Here is a 26,645-nt window from a genome sequence, read left to right as displayed (position 1 = left end):
TCTGTCTTATTATATTGCTTCCACATGAGAAGGATAACTTTAAATGGAGTGGATGCCCACCATGGGTGGGACAGGAGCGTGTTTCATCCTGGGGGAAGCCTCTGTGGGGGGAAATCAGCATCAGTGCTGGACTTCCCTGGTGGTCCAATGGTTAAGAATCCGCCTGCCAGGGCAGGGGACATAGGTTCAATCCCTGTCCCGGAAGATCCCACAGGCCATGGAGCAACCAAGCCTGTGCACACAGCGACTGAGCCTGCACTCTAGGGCCAGTGCTCTGCACAAAAGGAGAAGCCCGGGCACCAAAACAAAGAGCAGCCCCTGCTCACCGCAACAAGAGAAAGCCTGTGTGCAGCACGAAGACCCAGCACAACCAGAAACAGATAAACTTAAGAAACAAAAGTGGTCAATGCCAGCGAGCCTTAGTGCTGAACATGCCTGGCATTTCCCACACTCCACCCTTCAGATGCAGTAGAAATAGTCATGATACTGATACGGTGACAGTAACAGCTGACACTTACATCGTTCTTGGGATGCACCTACCAGCCTTCAGAGTTCTTTTCATGTACCAACAAATTTATTTCCCATTTCAACACTTTGAGTAGAAACTCTTGTTGTCCCCCCTTTTACTGGTGAATCTATTAAATATTGCAGCAATATTCAAAGTCTGTGGGCAAGAAAAGAGAATCTCAGTCCCAAAGGAGAGCTTTTCTTGCCAAACCTCTCACGGGCTACTGTTCTGAGAGTCTCACAATGAAAACAGGAGAGAAACTGGCATTCAAGCTTGAGGCTCTGGTGGCAGGGGATCCCCGTGAGTAGATGCCTTGATTAAAGCAATGACAAGGATACAATCTGTAGTTAAGCATCTCTTCCTGAATGATGTAGTGTCCCAGGGAGAGTGGGACAAGTCCCTCGAGGGACCTAGCTGGAGGCCTAAACTGGGGGCTCGTAACTGCTGGGCCCAAGCACCTGTTACTGAGGAGCTCTGTGCTATGGCTCATGGAAAATTATCACTGTGGATTCAAGTCAAGATGGTCCATTATACCAGAGGTCATGGCATACTGTTCATCGTGGACCCTCTGCAGCATTTCTTTTGCCCATTTACCGGCGCAAATGTGGGAGACAAAAGCACCAAGGCAAGTCCTTGCTATTGGTGAGGTTTCTAGCGCCTTTGCATAGAGTGTCAGAAGCGAGGTCCTCACATTTGAAGGATGGGGCCATCCATTTTCTTCAGGCTACTTGCTCTAGAAAGAGCATAGTCTGGGATATGTTCAGAGATTTTTCTTTCCAGATATAGCCCTAAATATTGTCAACCAGAGTTCTCTTAACAGCCTTGGTCAGTCTCCTTGTAACCAGGAGCTGTGGACACCTCACCTCCAAGAGTAGTTTTGTTCACCTGCTCGTGTTTTTGTTTCCGTAGGAGGCAGCAGAGCACAATGGGAAGAGCACGGGGTTGGAGTCAGACAGGCTTGAGATTCTACTAAAAGCGCTTTGTTGTTGGCTAGCTTCATAACTCTTTTGAGCCTCAGTTTCCTTTTCGGTAAAAAGAATGTTGCACTCAATGTTACATAAAATATGTACGCACTCAATAAGTGATGGCTTTAAGTATCCCACTGATGATGTTTTGCATTGGCCATTGCCTCATTTATGTTCTTTGAACTGCCTCCAAATGATGTGATCTTAACATCAATTTGGCAAGTGGGGTTGAGAATAATCCACCTCTAGAATGTAAATTCCACAAAGGTATAAATACAATCTCTTGTCTTCATTGCACTGTCAGACCCTAACACTATGCTTGGCACATAGATAATACTCAATAAACGTTTGTCAAATAAATAAAGACATGTGTTCATCTTTGGGCAAGATGTACACAGACCTCTTTTCTGAACCTAATTGGATCTTAAGACGCTCCCATGAGAGTGGTGACTCGCCTCCCTAATTTCAGGAAGTAGGAGTAAGAATATCAGCTGAATCACTCACAGCTCTACAGATTCAGAGCCGGGAGCCCACCTCAAGGTCGTATCATCTCACCTGCTGCCTGGGATGGGAATCCCTCCTACAGCCTTTCTCACAGATGGCCACTTGAATACTATCAGTGACTGTGTTCTTGGAAAAGGCGGCTCATTTCATTGTTGTAAGGCAGATTCCTAGACAGTGCTCCTTTAGGCTGAGCCAAAATGTGTTTTCCTGTAACTTCCACCCATTTGGTCAGCTCTGTCCTTTGGAAACAATACAGAATATATTGATTTCCTTTTTCTTTGCTGAGAGCTGCCAGCTTATATGTTGCCTTTGCATGCATTAGAAAAATGTGCTTACCTATTACAGGGTGTAGGGTGGATGCCTGTGAACAAATAGGACCACCTTATATGGGCTGGCTACATGTCAGTGTTTCTTTTTTTAGTATTTATTTATTTGGCGGCACCAGTTCTTAGTTGCAGCACGTGGGATCTTCCATCATCATTGTTCAGTCCAGTTCAGTCGCTCAGTTGTATCCGACTCTTTGCGACCCCATGAATCGCAGCACGCCAGGCCTCCCTGTCCATCACCAACTCCCAGAGTTCACTCAGACTCACGTTCATCGAGTCCGTGATGCCATCCAGCCATCTCATCCTGGGTCGTCCCCTTCTCCTCCTGCCCCCAATCCCTCCCAGCATCAGAGTCTTTTCCAATGAGTCAACTCTTCGCATGAGGTGGCCAAAGTACGGGAGCTTCAGCTTTAGCATCATTCCTTCCAAAGAAATCCCAGGGTTGATCTCCTTCAGAATGGACTGGTTGGATCTCCTTGCAGTCCAAGGGACTCTCAGGAGTCTTCTCCAACACCACAGTTCAAAAGCATCAATTCTTCGGCGCTCAGCCTTCTTCACAGTCCAACTGTCACATCCATACATGACTACTGGAAAAACCATAGCCTTGACTAGACGGACCTTGGTCGGCAAAGTAGTGTCTCTGCTTTTCAATATGCTATCTAGGTTGGTCATAACTTTTCTTCCAAGGAGTAAGCGTCTTTTAATTTCATGGCTGCAGTCACCATCTGCAGTGATTTTAGAGCCCCCAAAAATAAAGTCTGACACTATTTCCACTGTTTCCCATCTATTTCCCATGAAGTGATGGGACCAGATGCCACGATCTTTGTTTTCTGAATGTTGAGCTTTAAGCCGGCTTTTTCCCTCTCCTCTTTCACTTTCATCAAGGGGCTTTTTAGCTCCTCTTCACTTTCTGCCATAAGGGTGGTGTCATCTGCATATCTGAGGTGATTGATATTTCTCTTGGCAATCTTGATCCCAGCTTTTGTTTCTTCCAGTCCAACATTTCTCATGATGTACTCTGCATAGACGTTAAATAAGCAGGGTGACAATATACAGCCTTGATGTACTCCTTTTCCTATTTGGAACCAGTCTGTTGTTCCATGTCCAGCTCTAACTGTTGCTTCCTGACCTGCATACAAGTTTCTCAAGAGGCAGGTCAGGTGGTCTGGTATTCCCATCTCTTTCAGAATTTTCCACAGTTTATTGTGATCCACGCAGTCAAAGGCTTTGGCATAGTCAATAAAGCAGAAATAGATGTGTTTCTGGAACTCTCTTGCTGTTTCCATGACCCAGCGGATGTTGGCAATTTGATCTCTGGTTCCTCTGCCTTTTCTAAAACCAGCCTGAACATCAGGGAGTTCATGGTTCACGTATTGCTGAAGTCTGGCTTGGAGAATTTTGAGCATTACTTTACTAGCATGTGAGATGAGTGCAATTGTGCGGTAGTTTGAGCATTCTTTGGCATTGCCTTTCTTTGGAATTGGAATGAAAACTGACCTTTTCCAGTCCTTGTAGCATGTGGGATATTTTAGTTGTGGTATACTGGATCTTTTGCTGTGACATATGGGATCTAGTTCCCCAGCCAGGGACCAAACCTCGGCCCCCTACATGGGGAGCATGGAGTCTTAGCCACTAGACCACCAGAAAGAAAAGAAAGAAAGAAAGTGAAGTCGCTTAGTCGTGTCTGTCTCTTTGAGATCCCATGGACTGTAGTCTACCAGGCTTCTCTGTCCATGGGATTTTCCAGGCAAGAGTACTGGAGTGGGTTTCCATTTCCTTCTCCAGGGATCTTCCTGACCCAGGGATCGAACCCAGGTCTCCTGCATTGCAGGCAGATGCTTTACCCTCTGAGCCACCAGGGAAGCCCAAGACCCCCAGAGAAGTCCCTGATGTTTCCAATAGTTGTGATAATCTCCCCAAGTCTTCTCTTCTGAATATACCTAATCCCTTCAGCTGTTCTTTAGATCACAATTTTCCTGAATCCCTTTAAGTCCCTACCAACTGCATTCTGCATCCCCCTAGTTTTTCATAATGCCTTTCAGAACACATTGCCCAGGACCAATCAAACCACCCTATAGAAAGTATCATGTCTATTTCTTCCCCTGCATTTTCTAGTAATGAATTTCAAGCCAGGTTTGTGTTAGGCCCTTTAAGAGAAGAGCATGGTGTTAGCTTATATTTAGTTTTTGGTCAACTAAAGATCTTTTTCACAGGGACCGCTGTCAAAAAGGGAAAGTACATTTAAGACTGAAGTCAATTTCCTTAACCTAAATTCAGGTCTTATATAAAACTCTATTAAATTTTTGCTTGTAGCCATTGAAATCCTTTGGATCTTGACTTTGTCATCCTATGTATTAGCTATCTCTGCTATTTCATGTTATGTATGAATTTAATTAACATACCTTCGGTGACATTCTCCAGGTAACTGACAAAATTGTTAAAGAGGACACCACAAAGCTCTGCTCCCTTCAGAGACTTTCTTGCAGGTTGACCTTGACCCCTTACTCAAAACTTGTAGGTAACATTTGTTCCATCACACAGAAATTCATCAGCTGTATAATCATTCAACCTTCATATTTGCATCTAGTCCTTATAAAAGATTTTGTCAAGTGTCTGTCCCAGAATGAGTACTCAGTACATTTTCTAAGCCAGGGAATGAGTGCCTTTCTGAAATCAGGGTAGCTGACTTCTGTGCCACTCTTTGAAATGCTGACCTGGAGGTGCCATCAGACATGGTCGTGAGCCTAGCTTGGGATTCCTCCTTGTTCATGAATCCAGTCTAGCTCTTAGACATCTTGGCATTCTTGATTTTTTTTTTTATAATGATCTATTCTCTGTCTCTGAAGAGCCCAAAGCTGCTGCAAATTCCCCTGCACACTCTCCATGTGGCTCTTAGACATCTGTTTCGCCAGACCATGCAAGTTTTATCTCATTCAGAATCTTGCTTCACAGGGATTTCTAGTGATATGACCCTTAATGGGTTCCTACCTGACTGAGTGAAGGTAAAGATTCTGTAAGAGCTATTATTTACTGAGAGTTTACACTGAACCGGACATATTTCTAAGAGCTTATAATAGATCTGAATCTTACCACAACTGTTTGAAGCTACCTCCTTTTTACAGATGGGGAGACTGAGGCAGAGAGAGGTTTACTAGCTTGCCCAAAGCTTAGACCATAGAGTGGCATAATTGGGATTCAAACCAAGGCAGTCTGTCTGGAGTCCGTGCATGTAACTCTCAGGGTGCTGCCTGACAAGGAAAGGATTTACTCTGTGAACAAGCAGGTTTGTGGGCAGTGAGTGCCCCCTTCACTTGTGTCTTGTCCCACTCACCACACTCCCTTCTCTGAAGTATCCTGAGTCAGGACGCTAAGCTGACAGCAGGCACAGTGAGTGATCAGGATTGCCCTCCACCTTAGTTTTCAGTTCTCCACTTCTTGGGAATTGAGCTAATGTAGCCATCTTCTCTCCACTGTCAGCCACTTTTGGGTTTCTCCCAGGTCCCAGAAGCACTTGCTCTTTGAAAGCCCACAGAGATGTGGAGTTTAGCCCAAGGAAATGAGCTACTTTCTGTGTCAATGTAGTACACATAGAGAGATACTCACAGTGTCCCACCTGAACAAGGGGAGGGAGTCAGGGTGTCATGAGCTCCTTCCATGGGTCCAGCTCTCTTCCAGGTGTTTTATATCTATTAGCTCATTTAAATAATAATAGGAAATATTTACTGAGGGCTCTCTCCACGAAGGCATCATCTGTAGGTGCTTTGTGAGTGTTCACAGCATCCCTTCTTCACACCGTGCAGATGGGAAAGTCACGGCACAGAGGGATACAGTCACTTGCTTGGAGCACACAGTAGAAGTGGAGGACGAGGGACGACTTCAGCAGTCTGGCTGTGAGTCTAGGCACTTGGTGGGATGTATGTGCATGAGTTTGGCCACCTCAGAGCAGGGGTCCCCAACCCCTGGGCCATGGACTGGAACTAACTGGTCTGTGGCCTGTTAGGAACCTGGCCGCACAGCAGGATGTGAGCAGCAAGCAAGCAAGCGAAGCTTCATGTGTATTTACAGCCGCTCTGCATCACTCCCATTACTGTCTGAGCTCCTCTTCCTGTCAGATCAGTGCAGGCATTAGATTCTCATAGGAGTGTGAACCCTCCTGTGAACTGTGCATGCAGGGGATCTAGGTTGCACACTGCTTATGAGAATCATCCTGAAACCATCCCCTGAACATCCCCCCGACATCTTTGGAAAAACTGTCTTCCATGAAACCAGTCCCTGGTATCCAAACGTCTGGGGCATCCCTGCCATAGAGCCTCTCAGCCATAGATCCCTCCCAGCTCTCAAGGCTCCAGCATTTGTTTCCAGCCCAGCTGAACTGCTTGCTCTTGATCACGCTACCCTGTTACTTTATCTCCTGGCTACTTTTGCTCAGGACATCTCTTCTCCTGCGGTTCTCTCCCTCCAGTGCCCCTCCTCATTCTCGTTCTCCCAGGTCCAGTCCAAACTCTTGCTTCTTTGTAAAGCTTTCTCTGTTCTCCGGTTGAAAGCTTATCCTTCCTCCTTTGGGCTGCCTCAGCCCTGTAACTTTCTCTGGTGGTCATTGCCACACTGGGCCTTGTTTATACACCTAGACTTGTCTTGACTCCTTGTAGACAATAAGAATTGTAGTACAAGGGATTAATTTTGAGTCTTATTCTCAAGTACACAGTGTTTCGCATGTAATAGTTGGTCAGTAAAAATTAATTGTTGCTTGTGAGGTGAGCATGATAACCACTACACTACAGAAACTGGCTTGTTGCTTGTGAGATTCCAAGCATTAAGAGAAATGAACCAATAGAAAAGATATGTATGTTGAAGGCAGGAAGGGGATCATCTTAAGAGGACTCACATCACTTCTCCTGAGGACTTCCTTTGTGCTGGACACCCTATTCTACCATCACAACAGTCCTATAAGTCCCAACCCATCAAGTGCTTAAATACATTAGTAGTTGAGCCCATAGAACATAATGGTCAAAACTATACAAGCAGGGGACTTCCATGGAAGTCCAGTGGCTAAGACTTTGTGCTTCCAATGTAGGGGGTGTGGGTTTGATCCTTGGTCAGGGAACTAAGATCCCACATGCTGCACAGTGCAGCCAATAATAATAATAATAATACCTATACAAGTGGACCACCTGAGTCTCACTGCAGCCTTACCACTTACTGGCTTTCCCCACTCTTCTTGGGTAAATTGCTTAAGTTCTCTGTGCCTCAGCTTCCTCGCCTGTGAACCAAATATGATAATATACAGTACCTCATAGGGTCATTGTTGTTCGGCTGCTAAGTCGTGACCGACTCTTTGTGACCCCACGGGCTGCAGCATGCCAGGCCTCTGTGTCCTTCAGTTGTCTCCCAGAGCTTGCTCAAATGCACGCCCATCTGAGAGTTAAAGAGCAGAACTGTGGAGAGACGAGTGTCTAGCTCATGGAGAGTTTTGGTGATACCAGGTGGCAAGGGGATCAGACGGCCCTTCCTCCAAGAGTCGGAGGATCTCGTAGCAAGGATCATAATACCTGCTGGGGAGTGGTTTTCAGAAGGGAGGTCCTGCTTCCTTTATTGAAAATCTTTCCATTTTGACCACTGGCCAGGCTGGGTCTCTTTGTTTTGGTTTGAATTTCTCTTTCTCTGTGTCAGCATTAAAGCAACATGAAGACACACTCCTGCTCTTTGAAAGCATTGTCTCTCCCTTCCCCATATCGTTCTTCCCCCTGGGCAGAGGAGGGTGCTGTTGGGCACACCAGCCTAAACTTGGGTCTCTTGCCTAATTACACTGCTGTCCCCTTTTCCACGCAAGCCCCTCTCGTGGCAGGATGCCCTCTTTGAAGTCACTAGTCTTCACAGCAAGAGGAGCTCATCATCAAAGACTCCGGTTCCCAGCACCCGGTGCGGCGCCCTTGCTCACCAGCGGACTGCAGATTGGGAGAGGCGAGAGTCTCTGAGCGCTTAGAGTCTGCCCTTCTGTCCTCTGGTGCTGAACTGAGATCCCTTTGAACTGAAGCCCGGGGAGAGGGCTGGTGATGCTATCGCAAACCCTCTCCCCATTCTTTCAGTTTTAGCCACTTTAGCAATTACACTTGCTAGGGCTGGGAAGATGATATGTTGGACATAGTTAAGGCTTCAGTCTGTAACTAAGGCCCTAAAGAAAGGGGGTTGGGAAGGTAGCGGGAGTGGCTCTGAGGCTCTAGACACTCAGCACATACTTGATAACAACTATGAGGAATCTGCTGAGGTTAAAATTCTGTGTGTGTGTGTGTGTGTGTGTGTGTGTGTAAGACAGAGAGCTAGAGCACTCCTGGACTTTGGCTACAGAAACCTGGATTTGTGTCCTGGCCTTGCGTCTCACTCATCATTTACCTGTACAACCTCTTTGTGTCTAACTTTCATTCTCAATCCCCTGGAAATTCAGTGACAATTGTGAAAGAAATATTGTTTAACAGAGCCACTCACTTAGACCCAGATCTTAGATTTCTGCATGAACCCCAGCCTGAGGTTTCAGCACTGAAGTCTGAGGGCCACCTGACCTGCTCTGTCTTTGGAAGGTCGGTAGGTGGAGCTCCATCACGGGATTCTTAAGAGGGGAGGTGTTTGAGTCCAGATCTCCAGGGCCTTACCCAGGACCACAGGATGCCCCTGGTGGACTCTGGCATCTCCTCTGCACCACTGTAGTGTTCATCCAGAGGCCCATCTCATATGTGTGCGTGCACACACACACACACAGTCTCACCTACACACTCCGCTCCCGCAGGCCAGCACTTCATCTCTCACCTGGACCACCATGATAGGCTCCCTGCCCTCTGACCTGGCCTCAAACCCTTCCCCTTCAGTCACCAGAAAGATCTGTCCAAGTGAGTTTTCACTTTACACTCCGCCTAAGGCTTGCCAACACAACCTATGGCCCTACAGAACAAACTTGGATCTTTCTAAGGTGCCTTACAGGCTCTTTCTGACCTGATTCATGCCAACCCCTTCAGCCGCATTATCTCCAGTCATTCTCAGGAATTTAGATTACGAGGACATTGAGTCTGTTGTAGAGCTTGTGTGTACACCATGCTATATACCGCATGCTGTCGGCAAAGTGATGTCTATGCTTTTTAATAATCGGCTATATCCCAATGCTGCTGCTGCTGCTGCTGCTGCTAAGTGGCTTCAGTCGTGTCCGATTCTGTGCAACCCCATAGACGGCTGCCCACCAGGCTCCCCCATCCCTGGGATTCTCCAGGCAAGAACACTGGAGTGGGTTGCCATTTCCTTCTCCAATGCATGAAAGTGAAAAGTGAAAGTGAAGTTGCTCAGTCGCAGCCTCATAGACTGCAGCCCACCAGGCTCCTCCATCCATGGGATTTTCCAAGCAAGAGTACTGGAGTGGGGTGTCATTGCTTAAAATATAAAAAAAAGAACAGATAGCCCCCTCTGAGATATCTATCTGTTGCTCCTTAGTCTTCACAAAGGGACCCTCTTCTGTGATCCAGTGACTCCCAGGCACTATCTCCGCCATTGTTTTCACACCATATCATGATCCGATAACCCTAATCATCTGTTCTTGTATCTGTCTCTGCCCCTACTATCCCAACTCACAAGTGCTCTAAGTTCAAGACTGTGTTTTATTCGTCTTTGTGGCCTTCCAACGTTTTCTGCCACGTTCAGTATTAAGCACTGAATAAATGTTTGTTGAGTGAATAAGTGAATGGTTGCATGTGAAGTTATACATGCAAGTTCTAAGCAGACCGCTGCATGATTTTCTCATCAGTGTGTTTCTTGGTGCTTTGGTCTCTCCAGGAACAAAAGAAAAATTGGTTTAGTTATAGTTAATGTTTAGAATAGTGTTCATTTCTGAGTTAACTCATCTATCTACCCAGTGTCACTTAAATAGGGTACATCCATCATTTGTTCATTTGAAAAACATTTACCAGTGACCTTCCATGTCTCAGAGATTGTGTTAAGTGACTGGAAAAGAAAAGAGATTAATAATAATAGTCAACAATCATGTAGGGCTTATTATATGCTAGTCACTTAATGTTAACTCATTTAATCCTCACAGCTTTTGAAATAGGTACTATTACTATACGCCCATATTTTTCAGTTGAAGAAACTGAAAAATGTGGCCTGCCCTAGCCTGAGCACCCTAAGAAACAAAGCATGTGTTTGTTTCTTAGGGTGCTCATGGTAGGGCTTCCCTGGGGACTCAGTGGTAAAGAATCCACTCACCAATGCAGGAGACACTCGTTCAATCCCTGGGTTGGGAAGATCCCCTGGAAAAACAAATGGCAACCTACTCCAGCATTCTGGCCTGGGAAATCTCATGGACAGGGTGGCCTGATAGGCTACAGTACATGGGGCTGTAAAAGAGCCGAACGTGACTTAGTGGCTAAACAGCAACAGCAGAATCTCAGGGGAGCAAGAGGGAGGGGGAAAGATAATTGAAGCAGAGAGAGAAAAAAAATGCAATGTAGTGCACGGGTAAGCTGGCCGCAGCTTTGGAAGAAGCCAGCTTTTGGACACACAGTATGTAGCACTGATACGCTTTATGGAACTCTGTAACTCTGAACTGGCTGCCCAGGTGGCGCTAGTGGTAAAGAACCTGACCGCCAGTGCAGACACGTAAGAGATGTGGGTTTGATCCTTGGATCGGAAAGATTACTTGGAGGAGAGCACACCAACCTACTCTAGGGTTCATGTCTGGAGAATCCTGTGGACAGAGGAGCCTGGTAAGTACAGTCTATAGGGTCACACAGAGTCAGACACGACTGAAGCGACTTAGCATGCACACAAATACCTCTAAACAGTCCATAGTGGCAGAGAATAGGCAGGAATGGAGAAGAATTAGAAGAATTTGTCTACTGGTTCTTTTCAATCTGCTAGTCTTTATGGGTAGGGATGTTAACTTCAACACCCATAATATTAGAATGTATGGAACCTATGCTACCACTGCCTACACACACACACACACACACACACAGACACTCACACACTCACACACACACACACAAACAGACATTGTTACCACCCAGGTGAGGCTCTGATAGAGGCAGCCTCAAGGGAGAAAATGAGTCTCCATCAAAATTATGATGAGCATTTACATGCAGCATAGAACAGTGCATAATGTGAGGAAGCATAAACTGCAGGAGATTTAAATATAGGAAACTTGGAGGCTGACTGTATGCAGAGTCTGTTGAATGAATGAATGAATGAATGAGTTGAGATGAATAAAAGCATGAGAAGGAAGCATCCTGACGAAAGACTTAGAGAGTTCCAACGGAAGAAAGTAGAGCCGTCCTGATAACCAGAGCGTTAGGACACAAGTGGGACGGTGGCTGTCACCAGCCGTCCGTCAGGCTAACAGGGCCCCCACTGACCCAGGTTAGGCCTCGGTGTGTGTTGGTGAGATGAGTGCAGCCAGATTTTATAGTAGGTGATGTTCTCAGAAGAGAGTGTTCCTGGGAGAGTTACTAGCTTCTTTATGATTTTTTTTTTCTTTAAAATTTTGATTTATTTAGGGGGGATGGGAGGGTTAAGGATACATATTATCCTGCCTCTATTTACCTCCAATTCCTGTTCCATAAAGCCTTCCCAGAACGCTTTTGTTTGTGTTCTCCTCCCTACTTTAGTAGATTTAAAAGATTCTTACTTGAGATTCCATAGCACCTGCAGATAGCCGAAAGTGAAAGTGAAAGTCACTCAGTCACGTCTGACTCTTTGCGACCCCATGGGCTATACAGTCCATTGAATTCTCCAGGCTGCAATACTGGAGTGGGTAGCCTTTCCCTTCTCCAGGGTATCTTCCCAACCCGGGGACTGAACCCAGGTCTCCTGCATTGCAGGTGGATTCTTTACCAGCTGAGCCACGAGGAAAGCCCAAGAATACTAGAGCGGGTAGCCTATCCCTTCTTCAGGGGATCTTCCCCACCTAGGAATCAAACCAGGGTCTCCTGCATTGCAAGTGGATTCTTTACTAACTGAGCTATGAGGGAAGCCCATGCAGATAGCCGAGTAAGAGCCCGATTCAGTACAATGCTTGGTCTGGCTTCCCATTGGACTGTACAAGCAGGGGAAACTCCTCAAGGACAGAGCCTCTCCCTTTTTATCTTTCCTTGTCTGTTTTTGTGTTTGTATCACCAGGCCCTCTATTAGTCATACAGTAGATGCTCAAAAGACATTAAATCGATAATGGAATCAATGAACAAATATCTCCAGGTGGTTGAGAGTTCCCCTATAGTCTCTGAGAGGGGAGGCTAGCAGGAATTTTTTCTTACCTGTTTAAGTGTCTCTCTCCTCCTGTATCCATCCCCAAAGTAATACCCAATGAGAGGGACTGCAACAAAGATCATCTTAGCAGTGATGTCAGGTCTCATTGGAAAGAGAAGGGAGACATGAGTTTCTTTCACTATTTCACTCTAGACAGTTGAGGAAGATCCTTTCTCATCTAGCCTTTTCATTTCAGGAGCCACTGGGCCCAACTCAGTGTCCTTAATGAGTTTGGAAGTAGAATTCTTACTCTCCAAGATCATCTTTGTAACTCTCTTTCACAATGTTCAAAGTATCCAATATAATATGTGTTTTTTCTTAAATGCAGTGTTCAACTCAGGAGTTCATGGCTCTCCTTTTCTCCCAGCTCCTCTGGACCCTGTATTTAACACATGGGGAAGCAATGAATCTGAATGAGATTAACTTCAATTCACGTTTCTAGATCCAGTTTAGATGCTAAGGGAATGTTCCAGTTGGTAGCAGAATAATTGCCATTTGTTGGGTCCCTGCTCTGTACTTAATCATAACCTTACTTACACTTAACTTTCCTGATGCCTCGACTACACCCTTACAATACAATATTGTAGAGTAATTAACCTCCAATTAAAATAAATAAATTTATATTAAAAAAAAAAGATTTGGGACACCACAGCTGTCTTACAGGGGCACTGGAAGATATTTTAAATTATCAAGGGAAACATGGGCATATCTGACAGAGACCACACAAGGTACTTTCGATTTTTGAAAGTATTGTTTTTTTTCAAATGACTGCTGAGTTGTTAGAATGTGAGCACCTTATTAAGTTGTTTGGACTAGACTACTTAATAAATAAAGCTAGTAGAATTTCTTTAGGTGTAGGGGAGTCACTTTGAGCGCTATGGGTTGGGAAAGTTTGGGAACTTCTGTTTATTTCATACAGTAAGATCCCCAATCAGGTTGGCAATATTTTCTCAAGTTTACCTCTGAGAACGCTAAGGGTCAGAAGAATCAAGTAAATTACTACAAGGTCAAGTGGCTTACAAGTAAACAGTGGAGCAAGATTCTAAAGCCTGTGTGTGTGTTAGTTGCTCAGTCGTGTCTGACTGTCTGCAACTCCATGGATTACAGTCTACCAGGCTCCTCTGTCCATGGAATTCTCCAGGCAAGAATCCTGGAGTGGGTTGCCATTCCCTTCTTTAGGGGATCTTCCTGACCCAGGGATCGAACCCAGGTCTCAAGCATTGCAGGTAGATTCTTTACCATCTGAGCCACCAGGGAAGCCCAGTGCCTCCACAAAGTTGTCTACTACAGAGTTAATAAAGATTAAATCTCTTAGGCTGTCAGAGCTAAAACAGGCTTTGACAGGAATCCAGCTCAACTCGCAATCTGGCCCAATCATACGACGAATTAGTAATAGAATTTAATCTGGGGATCCAGTCTCCTGACTCTCACTTCTGCATCATTTCCTCTCTCTTGCCGGCTTTGGGCAACCACCTGTTACTGTTCCTTTATTACCTAAAGCACGGAGAAATGAAGGACTTTGGGGGAACAACCCTGAGATTCATGATGGCAGCGGAGGGTTTGGTTTACATGGAAACTGGAAAAGAAGGGTCATGTAAGGTATAACTTGGGTGAAGCAAACGTAAGTGGAGTGTGGCATCATCTATTAATGTCTAAGCAATATAAATGTCACAAGAAATGGCAGAGAAGTTATTCAGGGGAGAAAACTAGGAAATGGGTGAGAAAGAGAGAGGAAAATATAGGTTGAAGATGTGCTGATATTTATTAGCCAGTGTGGAGAGGGGGAGTGGAAGATTCCGTTGCCTGATTTATATAAATATTGTGGAAAATGCCTGAGAGGATGATCACACTAACCCCTGGGAATCGCCTGGATAGTCTTTCCTGTTGGCAACTTCTATGCTTCTTTAGCAGCTGTAGTTTTTCTTGTGTCCCCTATTGTGTTCTTTGCCCTTTCTGTATTGCCCTTCCTGTTCATTTCCCAGCAATTCAGGTACTTATTTTCATACTTTTTTTTTCCCTTTTACTTCTATCTGCCCCCTCATCCTCAGAGTCGCTTTTGATGTTCTTTTTTTCTCCTCTGGTTATCCTCCCCCTGCCCATCTTCCTCCTCCTCTTTCTCTGGTCCCTGGCACATGCCAGGTTTCTGGGCCATTGCTCTTCCCCTCTCTTCTTCCCAAGGAGGAGATGAAATTTGCCCCTCTGACAAAGGGAACAAAAGCTGAAAGTCCCTGCCAAAGTTACAGGGACAGCATTTTCTCTTTTCAGGGAGTTTTAATTTTAAAAGGAAAAAAAAAGAAAATCGCAGCCTCTTCTCCCTCCCCGCACTGCGCCTTCTCCGCTTTCTGGGCTGCGAGCATCAGTTGAGGGACAGCCAGATAAAAAGCCCCTCCTTGGTTCAGATCATCTCTGCTTCTGTTCCTTACCAGCCTCAGCCCCGCTTTACTGCATTTTTTTTTTTTTTTTTTTTTTTGGAAATCCAGGCAGAAAACGTTAGTATTAGCATTTTTAATAAAGAAGCTGGAGGAGAGAGAAAGGCAACTCAAGAAAGCTGAAGGAGGGGCTGAAGCCCAAATCCACTGACAGTTAAAACTCCCTTTTTGGACTCAGAGAGAGCTCAGGATGGGGGCAGCAGAAGGCGGACAAGAGAAGTAGTAGTTTTAGGAGAAGCATTCAGGCTGATATAATTGGAGCTTTGAGCACAAGCAGACACAGTTGGGAGGTGGGAAATTGCTGTGCTGGATTGAGTTTGGCTCAACTTGATACCGAGGCCCGGCATTGTGAAATGTTTTCTAATTTAGCCCATTTCCTCTGTCTTCCTGGAATGAGCCATTATTTCTCCATTACTGGCAAAAATCATGGTCTTGGCTAATTCCTTCTCTCCTTTTCTCTTCTTCCTGCTCTCCCTGCGCTCCGTAGGAAGGAAGAAGGAATAAACTGGAGGGAGGGGGCCACCTGTATATTCTTGATTTAGAAAGAAAGTGAGCCATGGAGACCCAGAGTGGCTGACATCATCCTTCCCTGTTTCATTTGTCTAGGGATAGGAATGCAAACGTTTAATGGAGTTGCTAGGTTTATGTTTTGTGTGTGAGGCCACTGTACCTCTGCAGGATGAGGCTTAATTGGCTCTTTTCCCACCATTGAAAAGAGGAAAAATATCTCCTTTGCAGAGGTTAGTGTTCTCTAAAGAAAGTGGCAGTGATTAGATCTAATGCCTTTGACAGCTGGATAAAAAGTTGCTAAATAAGAATAAATTGAATGCCTAAACCTGGAGTCAATCAGAAGGTAACATGAATCCCAAAGATCAAAATGAACCTTTTTGTCAAAGTATTCTTTCCCTATTCACACTTAAAACTCTATGTGAGTAAAACAGTGGCAAATCGACTTTACTTCTCCAAATCCAGTTCTGCCAAGGGCCAGGGCAGAGTCAAAATCGGGAGAATACCCCTTCTTACCCCTGAGTTTGAGCATATTAAGTGCTGAAGACCTCTCTGTTGGTGAAACGTCAACCCAGATAATTGTCCACATGGCAGACATTTAGAAGTGATGCTAATCCCATTGTTCAGAGCCTTGCAGTTTTAATAAAACAGTGACTATCCCAGCCAATGTTCCTTATCCATGAAATCAATCAATTTAGCCTCATCTGAACAAACAAATAAATGTGTATATTTGTGTAGACACTGAGGTGCATCTGGGCTCCACATCCTAATGCTGTGTTTTGATTTCTTTCTTCAGATTTTTCCTCTTGTCCCTTTATTCAGAGCTGTGACCTGGTACTAGGTGCCAGGCACATAAATATACATACATATCAGTATCAACTGCAACTCTGAAAAATTTGCAAAATCTTTCAACCAGAATATCTTTGAAGAGCACAGAGAGGCAAATGGGATTGTGTCTCTTAGGTTCTTTCAAGGAGTAAATGCTGCCTCCCAGCTTTATAGCCATGAGAAGAACTAGCGTCAGTTGGAGACTCTTAAAAACATTGAGGTTTGGATAGAATGTAGATTTATACCCAGAGCCAAGTTATTTTGAAGGAGTCGGGAATTAATTTGGAAATTTCTTTCTCACTATACCTAGGGAGGAAAGTTCATTTTCTTATATGTATTAATTTGCAAATAACCTGAAGGGATGCCTTGGCCTTCAGCTTTCACCGCACTGAAACTCTTCTGGACAAAGATTAAACATTGAAGCATCTGAAGGGGAAGCTGAAACCTCCAGGAAGAGGTTTTGGCAGGGTCTTTGTTTCTCTTCTCTTACCAGCTTGTTTTTTCCCCTGGATCATCCCCCTTCTCCCACCGTCTCAAACATGATCTATGTGCTTGTTTTCCAAATCTGGCTCTTTAGCTTGAGTCTCTTTTCTTGGTTTCAGACCTCCATTTCCAACTGTTTTCTGGACATTTTCTTATGGGTGTCCTACAAGTATCTCAAATTCACTTGTCCAGAATTGAACGCGAAACCCACTCCCACCCTGATACCCAGTTCCAACTCCCACACTTTTGGGTCTGTGTAAATAGAATCAATCACTCAGTCTCCCAGATGAGAAACTTGGGGGCCATTCTCCCCCTAAGTCCCCCACAGTTCTCTCTCCTCTCTCCCGTTCACACACACCTGGTCAGCCACCAGATCCTTTTTGCTCTTTTCAGAAATGCCTCTCAAACCCAGCGGTTCCTCTCTATTCCGAAAGCTGTTGCCTTACTCTAGGACAATCCATCGCCTTCAACTTTCCTAATGTCTTGCTCGTTGCTTTCAGTGCCATTAGGCTCACCTATTGAAAGGGAGAGAGAAAGAGAAGAAAGGCCTAAGGAATCAGAGGATATGCGTGGTGGGGAAGTGACTATGAGCCGAGTCAAGGGAAGGAGGAGGGGAAGCTTGTGGCTTGTTCAGGAAATGGTGGGTATGTTGGGGCCGCAGGCCTGATGGGAGAGGCATAAGGGATAAGGGGGAAAGAGAGGCACTGGCCGGAAGGCTTTAGATTCCCAACAAGGAGTCTGGGCTTTACCTGTAGGAAATGGGAAGCTGGTAGAGTATATTTTGAACAAGGGAGGAAGTGATGAACATGATGTTTAAAGACACAGGAGGCATTAGCTCAGGGACTTGCAAACTACTGCCATCAAGCCAAAACCGGTCTGCCATCTGTTTTCGTAACTGAAGTTTCGTTGGAACACAGTGGCACTCATTTGTGTGTGTATTATGCACAGCTGCCTTCTCGCCGCAAAGGCCGAGTTGGGCAGTTGCAGTACGGACCACTGGACCGTGCGGCTGCAAAGCCAGATGTATTCATTCACTCTCTGGCCCGCCACGGGAAAAGTCTGATGTCTCCTGCAGTAAATCAGGGTTTCTCAACCTCAAAGTTATCTACATTCCTTGTTGCAGGGGGCTGTCCTGTGGGTTGCAAGATGTTTCAGAATGTCCTTGACCCTAACCTTAACCTCCACCCACTCCATAAAAGTAGCACCCCAACCCCTTAGATATGACAATCAAAAATGTCTCCAAACATTGCCCGATCAGGAGAGGAGTAAAAATCTCCCCCCATTAGATTATAGTGAAGCCAGCAGTATGGGAGACAATTTTATGGGTAGTTACACCAGATAAGGATGATTTTAATAGTGACAGCAAACTGTTACATTGTATGTAGCATGTGCCTGCCACTAAAGATACATTGTATGTATGAATTAATTTAATCTTTTCAAGAGCCCTATGAATTCAGTTCTATTTTGTCATTAGTCTCTTGTAAGGCGATATGGAGAAGGCAATGGCACCCCACTCCAGCACTCTTGCCTGGAAAATGCCTTGGACAGAGGAGCCTGGTGGGCTGCAGTCCATGGGGTCGCTAAGAGTCAGACACGACTGAGCGACTTCACTTTCACTTTCATGCCTTGGAGAAGGAAATGGCAACCCACTCCAGTGTTCTTGCCTGGAGAGTCCCAGGGACAGGGGAGCCTGGTGGGCTGCCATCTATGGGGTGGCATAGATTCGGACACGACTGAAGCAACTTAGATAGTTACTATCATTGTTTTACATACAAGGAAATGAGGTCGGAGTAAAGTGCTTTTCTCAAGGTCACCCAGCTAATGTGGTCGTGAAGAGTCAGTCATGACTGAGCAACTTTCCTTTCACTTTTCACTTTCATGCATTGGAGAAGGAAATGGCAACCCACTCCAGTGTTCTTGCCTGGAGAATCCCAGGGTCCGGGGAGCCTGGTGGGCTGCCATCTATGGGGTCACACGAGTCAGACATGACTGAAGTGACTTAGCAACAGCAGCAGTAGGTTTTGAACTCAGGTTGTCTGGCTCCTGAATTCACATTCTTAACCATGAGACTAGTGAGAGACATGAAAAATAAATCTATTTTGATAGCTTAATGGACATGGAAGTGGTTAGAAAATAGGCATTTGAACTGGTTCCTTCCCCCCACTTCTAAGCTATTTTTACTTCACTCTAACCATGAGCAGTGGAACAGTCTCTTCAGGTATCACTGCACTTTTAAGGCATAGCCCCCAACTACCCTTTTCCTCCCCACTCTCTGCCCCTCACACGTAGAAATGTCCCTGAGTCAGGCATGAGACCACAAGGCTTGAACTGTAAAGATGGTCACGGTTGCCTTTGTTTGGGTGTGAATATTCTTTACGACTCTACCACATTTTTATTTAATTTTTTTAAATTTATTAGCATATACCTGCTTTTCAATGTTGTGTTAGTTTCAGTTATACAACAAAGTGAATCATTTATAAGTATACGCATATCCCTTCCCTCTTGAGACTCCCTCCCACCTCCCTCCATCCCACCCCTCTAGGTCATCACAGAGCACACATTTTTAGAGTAGCAAATCCATATTCACTCCTATAAAGCGATTACAACCCCTTTCCTGTGGTTCGGCACTGTCTTTAACTTTATTTCTTGTTTGTACCTGGCGACTGTCCTGTCACCTTCTTGGTTATCCTATCAATGGAGAGTGCAAACGCTGGGAAGACAAATGGGCAGAAGATGAGTCTGGGAAAATGAAATAAGCTGGAAGGCATTTATAAAAGGAGATAGTCCTTCTAGGGACAGAAGAGCAAGTCTGAGCATCAGCTTCAGAGGCAGTGCTGGGAGCCAGCGCTGGAATTTGCCATCCAATATACTCTGCCTACAGGCTCCTGAGTGTATCAGAGAGTCCACGTGAATGTTGGGGTCATCCACCTCTGTCGTGAGAAGAGAAAATGCCTGTCTCCCTCAGGCATGGCAGACCCACCACTTTTATTCAGAAGATGGCCTGCATGGAAAGAAAATTACTCTGTGTGTGTGTGTGTGTGTGTGTGTGTGTGTGTGTGTGTGTTGGAGAGAGAATGGCAATAAAACAGCTGGGTCTCAAGGTAAGAGCGTGGGAGCCGAGTCACTCAGCTAATGGAGGACAGGGTTGAATACTGTTCCCCAAGGGGGATGGTTGGGTGGATGAGTGGTCAGCCCCTGTCCAGGTAGAGGGTTTCTTGGCCCCTGGGACTTTGGGCAGGGGGGTGAAATGAACAGAAGAAGCTACTTGCTTCTCAAGCTGCTTGCTTGGCTTTGAGCTGGTCCTAGGGGGCTGCTGGGTGTCAACAGGCAGGGAAGAGCAATAATGAAAGCAGGATGCTGCCCTCCTGGTGGCCTAAGGGTTTCTCATCCTCCCCATCCAGCCCAGACTCCTTGGTGAATCAGCTCCAGTTCTTTTATAACTGCCAGGGTGTATCAGGGGTGTGGTGACAGTCCAGAGCACGGAGCTCACAGCAGAAGGAAGAGGCTGCAATGACCTTGGGAACTAGGAGTTGGGGGAAAGACGATGGAGTGTGTGGAGAGAAGCAGGAGGAAGTGGGTGTAGCCACGGGCAGAGCAATGCTACAGCCAGCAGGTGCAGAACAGTGAGGAAGGAGGACAGGATTCTGGGAGATGATGCAGAGTAGGCTCTGGGTCTTCCATTCTGAGACATCCTGGCCCCTTGAAGGGCAAAGTGAGAGAGGGCCTGTTGTGTACACAGAACAGGGGATTTCTGTAGGCTGGACAGAGGTTCAGAGCACAGAAGTCCCTCAACTTGAAGCAAAAGGTGAGAACTAACAGAAGGCGAGGGCACAGTTTATTTCTTACCAAGGCCTGAAAGTTAGGTGGAGGGGAGGTGTGTGCATGCCTGCAGCAGGTCATGCTAAGGCACTGCAGTCATGTCTGACTCTGTGCAACCCTATGGGCCTGATGGACTGCCAGGCTCCTCTGTCCATGGGATTCTCCAGACAAGAATACTGGAGTGGATTTCCATGCCCTCCTCCAGGGGATCTTCCCAACCCAGGAATCTAAACCACATCTCTTATGTCTCCTGCATTGGTAGACGTGTTCTTTACCACTTTTGCCACTTGAGTGTAGAGGGTCAGCTTTCCTCAGCTACAGACCCCCAAGCAGGGCTTGCATGTGATGGGGAGTTCTCCTTGGGAGCAGTAACTCAGAGGGAGGCAGTGAGAGGAACCAACTGGGCAGAGGTAGGCGGCCCACTCCAGTACTCTTGCCTGGAAAAGCCCATGGAAAATCCCTGGTAGGCTGCAGTCCATGGGGTCGCTAAGAGTTGGACATGACTGAGCGACTTCACTTTCACTTTTCACTTTCATGCATTGGAGAAGGAAATGGCAACCCACTCCGGCTTTCTTGCCTGGAGAATCCCAGGGACGGGGGAGCCTGGTGGGCTGCCGTCTATGGGGTTGCACAGAGTCAGACACGACTGAAGTGACTTAGCAGCAGCAGCAGCAGCAGCAGCAGCAGCAGCAGCAGCAGCAGCAGGCAGTCACATGCCAGGCAGTGGTAGCAGAGGCTTTGGCCAGCCCCAGGGGAACTGTAGAGCTGGAACAGACCTTTAGAGGTATCTCAAATCGAGGCAAGGGTATCGGGCCTTGACCCCACATGGACCCGTCACCAGAGGCAGGCTACATTGGGCAAAGCAGCTTCCCAGAGAGGACCTAAGCTGAGGTCTGTCTGCAGCCACACCTTCAGGCCTGGGTCCTGAGGGAAGGTGCCCCAGAGCACGCACAACAGTGGCACAATGGTGAGAATGTGGGCGTCCCCATCGGCCTCCATCCCTGGGGAGTGAGAGCTGTTACCTGCCCTGTGTCTAAGGCAGCTTTGCATAGAATCAGTGCCATCGGGATGTGCAAGGAAGTGTTGGGATGGTGGTGGAGGCGTGCACGAATCTTTCTCTAGGGTACCCTGGTCTGGCTAATCATAGATTTCAAGCTTTAGGTCTGGGCAGCTCAGTGACAATCTGGACAGTGCCCAGATGATTGTGACCAGAGGCTGGTCAGCCAGTTGGCAGGCTGGGTACAGCGCCCGGGGTTGTTCAGTAACAGCTGCTACAGGAAAAGTTAGACTTGTGCTGTTTTGCTCCAGAAAGGCAGACCCAAGACTAATGGGTACAGATGAGAAGGAAGCAGATTTTGTTTCAATAAGAAAAATGTGGGCTATGTAACAGCATCTCAAAACAGAATGTTCTGCCCTAGGAGGCAGCAAGTGTGTCCCATCACCTCAAATCTCTGAAGTTTGGGAGCTGAGATTCACGATGGTTCAATGGACACATGGTCGTGGGTTTGCTGTAAGGGATATGGTCTTGAAGTCTTTTGATGTTATGATCTCCTCAAGCCCGGCCCTTCCCTGGAGGCCGTAATCATCTCGCCAACATTCCCAAAGTATCCAGCCTCTCAGCCTTCAGTATGATGGTGACCTCATTGCCTACCCAGCAGTGGTTTTCATTTCTGGATGGTTCTAATGAAGGCAAAGTCCCCCCATTTCCTTCTCCCCAGTGCAATGCTGACCATCCCCCATCATTTAAATTGGAAGGAGAAGAAATCAAAAGCCAAACAGTACAGATGAGCACTCCTTTCTCCTTGCTGTCTGCACAGAACAATCGCTGAGCCTGGCCTTTGTTCCTGGTGCCTGCAGCAGCAGTGTGGAGGGAGAATAAATGCCCCTTCTTGGAGGATGCTAAAAGACCCAAGGAATCGCAAAATTGCTTTCACTGAATCAGTAAGTAAGGAGGACAGCCTCCGCTGCTGTGTCTTTCGCTGGCCTCTGACTGGGCCCTTACAATCACCGGACTTGCAGTGGGCTTGACAGAATGGATTAGACTCCGGCTGGAACATTCTACAATGGCACAATCCAAGAGTGGCAGGCCCAGCAGCTGTCATTTGTATGAGTGCGTTTGAGGCCAGTGGGGTCTGCAGGAGGGACAGCCATGGGAATCCAAAATCTTTTGTGAGCCCAGAGGCCTGAGGCTGCTCAACCACTGTGCCCAAGGCCAAGGTCAGAGCAAATACTCTGCAGGTTTGAGAGAGAGAAAGAGGCCCATATGTGCATCTCAAGGGCACCGAGTTACAAAAGGTAGAGAGCACATCTCAAGCTGATGAGTGAGTTGCCTTCAGCAAGTCTCATCTATGAGAGAAAACAGCCCCAAACCCCAAACCAGAAAAAGTTTTGGGAGAGAATAGTAAAAAAAATTAAAATCTGAATTTTAACCATGTCTATGAACATTTTCACAGGAGAGATAAGGGCAGTGAGTACAGAATGAGTTAATGCTGCCAAAAGGATTAAGAGGAATAAAAATGGTGTTTACAAATAAACCAGGAAATAGGTGCACTTGGGAAAAATAGGTCCATAAATAAGTAAAGGGGATTGAAATCTACTGCGAGTATAACAAGACCGAGGCACTGAATTGCTTTTTCCTATCTGTCTTTTACATGGGAAATAACAAGAAAATGCGAGGAGCTGTCATGATTTTCAGTGGGAGGCCGTAACCGTGAGCCCGGGACGGGAGCCCAGTGGGAAAGCCTGGGCCACTGCAGGAAGCTCTTCACACGCTCCCTGTGACCCCAGACGACCTAGAGTCTCAGCCTGGCTTTCATGCTGCTCCCTGACCTGCCCCCCGCAACAAGCCTGATCAGCCTCATGCCAGGCTTTTGCCTCTGTGGTCCGGGTGCCTCTGCCCCATTGAACCACTAGTGTTATCCAAGCAATCCACATTCTTGGGCTCCCTCCCCTTCCTGGACAGGAACACCACCTCGGTCACCAGCCAGCCTCACCGTCTATGCATCACCACTGCCCTCCAACTCCCAGTGACCAACCTGGAAGGTCAAACCTCTTCTCTTTCCCAGTCTCTCTTTCCAAATCCCACCTTGGTTATCAACTCTGTGGCTTTCCCCTGCTTTCCCAAAGCTTTGCACCATTGTTTTCCAAACCTCCATTACTCACTTCTCTTACCTTACATAAATATTTGCATATACGTGTTTCTTCATCTAGACTCCCTTTGACCTCTGCTAGTCTTCTAACTCAGAGAAGGCAGTGGCACCCCACCCACTCCAGTACTCTTGCCTGGAAAATTCCATGGACAGTGAAGCCAGGTGGGCTGCAGTCCATGGAGTCGCTAAGAGTCAGACACGACTGAGTGACTTCACTTTCACTTTTCACTTTCATGCATTGGAGGAACTGGCAACCCACTCCAGTGTTCTTGCCTGGAGAATCCCAGGGACAGGGGAGCCTGGTGGGCTGTCGTCTATGGGGTCACACAGAGTCGGACACGACTGAAGCGACTTAGCAGCAACAGCAGCAGTCTTCTAACTCTGTGTTTCCTGCTTGGTGTCTATCTTGGTGTCAGGAACAAATCAGGACTATCGTTTTCTCCCCAGGCCGAGCAGTAGAATCTCGGTGAGTCTGTTAAAACACACCAGAGGCTGTCAGCCATAACAGACTCATGAAATCCGACATCTCTGGGGATTGAACCTGGCCTTGTTGTTCCTGTTTAGTCGATAAGTTGTGTCTGATTCTTTTGTGACCCCTCGGGCTGTAGCCTGCCAGGTTCCTCTGTCCATGGGATTTCCCAGGCAAGAATACTGGAGTGGGTTGCCATGCTCTTCTCTAGGGGATCTTCCCAACCCAGGGATCGAACCCATGTCTCCTACATTGCAGGAGGATTATTTACCACTGAGTCACTGGGGAAGCCCCGGCCTTTGCATAGTTTAGAAGATCCTAGTTGATTCGATGCCCAGTGAGGGTTCACATCACTAGTACAAGGTCTCAAAGTGTGGTTCCCAGACCAGAAGCATCAGCATTACCCAAAAACTTGTTAGAAATGCACGTTCTCCAGCCCACCCCAGCCCTACTGAATCAGAAACTCTAAGGTGGGGCCCAGGATTTCACACTTTGGCGAGCCCCCCAGGGTGTTCTGATGCACAATGAAGGTTGAGAACAACTGTTGTGCTAGGCGCAAGCAGATCAACAATCACTGAAATGAGATGTCTGAAATATTCACCCTAATGTAACCTCTCTCCATTTGATGGCCCGCATTACTTTCCGTAACAGGTGTAATTGATAAACCCATGATTTTGGCATCTTGTTCTCTGTCTTCCTTTTATTTCTTCCCTACAGGAGTCAATGAATAACCAACCCCACATACCTCGAAGGACTTTGCTGGACATGGGCCAGCCCCTGGAGAGGGAAATTTGCAGAGACTTCGCCTCCAACTTCTTTGGGGGCAGATTTAGTTGTAAAAGCTCTTTTACTACAGTGGCTCTTGAACGATATAGGTCTGAACTGTGCAAGAACATTTGTAGACAAGCTTTTTTACCGGTTGTTGTCCTTATGATGCAGTAAGGCTTCCCAGCTGGCACAACACGCCTGCCAGTGCAGGAGACGTAAGAGACACAGGTTCTATCCCTGGGTTGGGAGGGTGCCCTGGAGGAGGGGATGGCAACCCACCCTAGTATTCTTGTCTGGAGAATCCCATGGACAGAGGAGCCAGGCAGGCTATGGTCCATGGGGTAATACAGAGTCAGACACGACTGAAGCGACCTTAACATGCATCCATAATGCAGTGCAGATATGGAGGAACCATGGATACAGAGGGGCTGGAGGACCAACTCTAAATTACATGCAGAGTCCCAACCGTGGGACTTGGATGGGGAGGGTTGATATACCTACTACCCATGTTGTTCAAGGTCAACTAACGGAATTCTGCACATTCAGGCCACTTCCATCTTTCTGCTGATCTGACCTTCCAGTTATCTTCTCACTTACCACTTCTCAAGACTCTTTATTTGACACAACAGAACATGATGGATCTTCACCTTGTAGCTCTCATGACCTCATTCCTACTCAGCTTGAATGATTTGAAGTCAGTGCACCCCAAACTGAACTCTTAAACTTTTTCTTCCTTTACATGCCCCAGCACAGAGGCTGGAGCCGCCACCACCTGGCTGCTCAAGCCAGAAATCTGAGTTTCATTCTCACTTCCTCTCTCTTCTTCACCCTTAAACCCAGTTCCTCTCCGTGTCCTGTCAATTTCTCATTTCTTAATCTCACAACGGTCCCCTCTCCTCTGACTGCTCCCTTTCATTCCCGCCCTTCTCATTTCTCTTAGAGATTCCTCCCTGAGCCTGCTAACTCGTCTTCTCGTCTCCACAGTGTAAATTCCTTCAGCAGAAGCTCTCCATTCCCTTTCAGGATAAAACCCCAGATTCTTATGTTGGCACCCAAAGCTTCCTATCAGCTCTGCTCTGCCCTGATCCCTGAGCTCAGCTCCAGTGCCTGTCTCCTGGCTGCTGGGATCCCCGGAACCCATCTCATCTTCATGACTAAAGGTGAGACTTCATCTCCCTGTGGACTGCATTTCCCGTGTCTTTGCCAAATCAATTCATATGGATACTTCAAACTGGGTTTTTTCCACCTTCTCTGCAAGTCATTCTTTGGTCCCCAGTAATAGACAGTGTCTCTCTGTGGCTCCAGAACATCCCAAATGTACCTCCATTGAATACATTTTACCCAGTGGGGTGTATGTATTTCCTAGGGTGGCCATACCGAGTGCCCCAGACTGGGTGGTTGAAAACAGTAGAAACACATGGCCTCCTAGTTCTGGAGGCCAGAAGCCTGAAATCAAGGTGTTTGCAGGGCCATGCTCCCCCTGAGGATTATTTCTTGCCTCTTCCGGCTTCTCCCTAGCCCTAGATGTTCCTTCACTTGCCGCTGCATTCCTCCAGTCTCTCTCTCTCTCTACACGGTGTTATCTGTGTGTGTCTATGTCTTCACCTAGTCA

At 46.6% G+C, this 26,645-nt stretch overlaps 1 protein-coding gene across 3 annotated transcripts in view; it reads left to right on the top strand.

The window, feature by feature from the left end:
- The window catches only part of ASTN1 (astrotactin 1), a 361,638-nt gene that overhangs the window by 194,089 nt on the left and 140,904 nt on the right, over positions 1-26,645 (top strand). The window lies entirely within an intron of this gene.

This window comes from Ovis aries, chromosome 12, assembly GCF_016772045.2.
Source record: "Ovis aries strain OAR_USU_Benz2616 breed Rambouillet chromosome 12, ARS-UI_Ramb_v3.0, whole genome shotgun sequence".
Taxonomy (NCBI): domain Eukaryota; kingdom Metazoa; phylum Chordata; class Mammalia; order Artiodactyla; family Bovidae; genus Ovis; species Ovis aries.
This window is presented reverse-complemented; position numbering and strand designations above follow the sequence as displayed.